At 50.4% G+C, this 4,170-nt stretch overlaps 1 pseudogene; it reads left to right on the plus strand.

Moving 5' to 3' along the window:
• Positions 1-2,077: 2,077 nt before the first annotated feature.
• On the plus strand, positions 2,078-2,436 carry LOC103014318 (mitochondrial import inner membrane translocase subunit TIM14-like; annotated as a pseudogene).
• Positions 2,437-4,170: the final 1,734 nt, after the last annotated feature.

A 4,170-nucleotide genomic window follows, 5' to 3' on the forward strand; every position in this document is an offset into this window, starting at 1 on the left:
AAGCGGCCATGTGTCCCCCGGCACCTGCTTGCGGATTTACCCCTCTTTCAGCTACCCTGTGCCAGCCCTGGCTTGGGGGCTGGATGGGGAGCCTGGGCCCCGGCCCCGCAGCCCGGGCTTCTGGACAGGACCACAGGGCATTCAGGGCCAGGCCTGGGACACGGGCACGAGATGGGAAACCAAGGTGCTCGGGGTTGTGTTTTCTGCCTGAGTGGGGAGCAGCGTGGCGGAGGATGAGGGGAAGGACAAGTGTACAAGGGGCCTGGCCCGGAGTAGACTCACCACCGATTTTGAAAAAAAGGGAGGAGAGATGGGACTTCCCTGGTGGTCCAGGGGTTAAGACTCTGCGCTTTCACTGCAGGGGGCACGGGTTCGATCCCTGGTTGGGGAACTAAGATCCCGCAAGCCATGCTGGTGAGGCAAAAAAAAAAAGGGAGGAGAGAAAGAGGAAGTGACAGAAGAAGCTTATAGACAAAGGAGTGAAATGGAGGAAGTCGGAACAGGTTGCAGAGGTCAGAAATCACTGGCCCCATGGGGCCCGTGTGTATTTCTTGTCCACAAATAGTACATAAGTACTTATTGGCTTATGTGCTAATGGTCCCTCTCCCCCAAGGGACCTGTGTTTGTCCCACTGAAGCCAAGCTTGGGGTAAGGGCCCCGTAATTATCTTTCAAATGATAATGACAATGTTTGTTTTCTAATGCTGGTCCTGCCTTCTAAACAGAGCTCACAACCCACTCCTGGGCAACCACAGTATCAAGAAAGATGCTACTCCTGAGGGGTTTTCCCAAGAGGGTCTGTTCTCACCCTTTTTTTTTTTTTTTTTTTTTGGCCATGCTGTGCAATTTATGGGATCTTAGTTCCCCGACCAGGGATTGAATCCAGGCCCTCGGCAGTGAGAGCATGGAGTCCTAACCACTGGACCACCAGGGAATTCCCTTTTCACCCATTTCTTTTTTCTTTAAATTTATTTATTTTTATTTTTGGCTGTGTTGGCTCTTCGTTGCTGCACGCGGGCTTTCTCTGATTGCGGCGAGCAGGGGCTACTCTTTGTTGTGTTGTGTGGGCTTCTCACTGCGGTGGCTTCTCTTATTGTGGAGCATGGGCTCTAGGTGCGCAGGCTCAGTAGTTGTGGCTCCCGGGCTCTAGAGCGCAGGCTCAGCAGTTGTGGCGCACGGGCTTAGTTGCTCCGCAGCATGTGGGATCTTCCCGGACCAGGCCTCGAACCTGTGTCCCCTGCATTGGCAGGTGGATTCTTAACCACTGCGCCACCGGGGAAGCCCCCTTTTCACCCATTTCTGAGCCCACAGGGACTCTACTCCTTTGGCCCCAGGCCAGGCAGGCCCCCTCCTCCCACCCTCACCCTGGGGCCAGAAATCGGTGTGACAAAACCAGAGCTGGGCTCCAGTGTCCAGTCCCTTCCTCAGTCCTTAGCGGATGCTCGGTCTGGATCTTGGTTCTGGCCTTCTGGCCTCACGCAGCAAGGGCCCGGGGTGAGGGTACTAGGGACCCCAGTAAGGTGGGGGGAGCAGAGGTCTGTGTACCTGCAGGGCAGGGCCAGCTGGCTGGCTTGAGCCTAAGCAGGGTGGCGGGTTGGTGCTGGTTCTGTAGTAATGCTGGGCGCCATTGCAGGTTCGTCATGGCCTCAGGGAACTGGTCTGGGGCTCCATCAAAATCCTGGAATGGTTCTGGCTGGCACCTTGACAATGGCAAGCCGCCCTTGGAGGCAGCATGAGTCAGGCAGGTCATTCAGTGCCAGTCACAGATGGATTGATAATATTAATGGGCGTCATGGCCTTGGGCAAGTTAATTAGTGCCTTCAAGCCTCAGATTCCATTTTTTTTTTTCAGATACCATATTAAAGAGTGGGGCTATCACACCCATTAGGATCCCTGCTATTTAACTAAATAAATAAACAAACCCAACAACAGGAAATAAGTATTGGTGAGGACGTGGAGAGATTGGAACCCTTGTGCCCTGTTGGCGGGGGTATAAAATGCTGTAGCCGGGGTGGTCGAGGCCTCTGGGCTGGGATGAACCTCGCTCCGAGTGGAGCCAGGGGAGCCGAGCGGGAGCCATGGCCAGTACAGTGGTAGCATCTGGACTGACCATTGCTGCTGCAGGATTTGCCGGCTGTCTTATGCTTTGCAAGCCAGGAAACACATGGAGCCTCAAGTAAAACAAGTTTTTCAAAGTCTACCAAAATGTGCCTTCTGTGGTGGCTATTACAGAGGTGGGTTTGAACCCAAAATGACAAAATGGGAAGCAGCGTTAGCATGGTAATTAGTGTAAGCCCTACTGCCAATAAAGGAAAAATAAGAAATGTTTATTAATGAGCTATGCTTTTAAATCACACGACAAGGGGGGGATCTCCTTATATAGCAGCCCCAAATCAGTGATGCTAAAGATTTACTAGAAGGTCAAACTGAAAAATGAAATAAATGTATGATGAATTTTACTTTTTTTTTTTTTTGGCAGAGCCACGCAGCTTGTGGGATCTTAGTTCCCCGACCAGGGATCGAACCCAGGTCCTCGTCAGTGTAAGCACGGAGTCCTAACCACTGAACCACCAGGGAATTCCCATATGATGAATTTTAAGTTCTTATTCATTTATGTACTTGAGTACCAGCTTTTTTAAAATAAAGTGCCTCAGAACTTAAAATGGTGTAGACACCCCTCAAAAAACGAAACACAGAATTATCATAGGATCCAGCAAGCCCACTTCTGAGAATATATCCAAAAAAACTGAAAGCAGACTCTTGAACAGATATTTGAACACCCATGTTCAGAGTTATTCACAATGGCCAAAAGGTGGGAACAACTCAAATACATGTCCATTGACTGATGAATGAATGAACAAAATGATAAATACATACAATGGAGTATTATTCAGCCTTAAAGAGGAAAAACATTCTGACACATGCTAAAACAGGGATGAAACTTGAGGACATTATGCTAAGTGAAATAAGCCAGTCACAAAAAGATAAATTCTGAATGTTTTCACTTATGTGAGGCACCTGAAGTAGTCAGATTCATAGAGACAGAAAGTAGAATGGTGGTCAACAGGGCTGGGGGGCGGGGAATGGGGAGTTAGTGTTTAGTGGGAAAAGTTTCAGTTTTGCAAGATGATTAAGTTCTAAAGATTGGTTACGCAACAATGTGAATATACTTTATCACACTACTGAACTGTACACTTAAAAATGGTTAATATAATAAATGTTATGTTGTGTGTATCTTACCACATTAAAAAAAATATGAGATAACACTACTCACCAGGCAGGGTCCTTGAGAGGGTGTAATGAGGGGATTTCCGGCTAAGGTCTTAGGGTGGTGTCCTGCACGAAGTAGGGGCGGGCTTCATGGGCCTGCAACCTGGGCAGCCGTACAGGGCCCCTGAGCTCAGATCAGCCCCTCACTTGGTTAAAGCTGCTGTAGCTGTGTTGAAATTTCTAATAATTTTTGAACAAGGGCACCCGCATTTTCATTTTGCATGGCGTCCTACAAATTATGTAGCTGGTTCTGCCCCTCAGCCAATGGGAGGCTGGTGGTTCTTAGTGAAAAAGACACCTGGACAGACCTTGCCATCAACCTCGTTCAGAAAGAGCTGGTGAAGGATATGCCGTGTTGGGGGTGGAGAAGGGTATGGGGGCCACGTGACAACAGCACCCCTCCCTGGGGGTTGAGGAGCAGTGGGGCCAACTGCCAAGGGAGGAGAGGGCCACAGACAGCAGAGGCTGGTAAGGGGCTGGGCCAGATCACCCCAAGATGAGGCCCCGACCATCCCCGAGTTGGTATCTCAAGTCTCCCCCCCAGCAGACCGTGGCCCCAAGGAACCAGCCTCAGAAACCAGCCATCGAAAGAACGTCTCATCCGGGAAACAGTGTTTATTGAACACCTACTATGAGCCAGCGGTAAGCACACCATCTGTGATCCTCCCGTTCTCATTCACATTCTGGGTTTAAGGACTGAGGCCGGGAACCAAGGAGGGACCAGTGGCAGCAGTGGGGTGTGAACCTGGCCAGTCGGGCTCCAGATTAGCGCTGGCTCCACTAGATGGCGCTAAACGTAAATAATGATGGGCGCAAAGGGCGCACGGGCCAGGGAGGGGTTGTGCGGAGGTTCCCGGGATGCCAGCAAGCAAAGCTCAGAGCATCACCTTGAAAGTGCGGC

Source organism: Balaenoptera acutorostrata, chromosome 11 (genome assembly GCF_949987535.1).
Source record: "Balaenoptera acutorostrata chromosome 11, mBalAcu1.1, whole genome shotgun sequence".
NCBI classification, from domain to species: Eukaryota; Metazoa; Chordata; class Mammalia; order Artiodactyla; family Balaenopteridae; genus Balaenoptera; species Balaenoptera acutorostrata.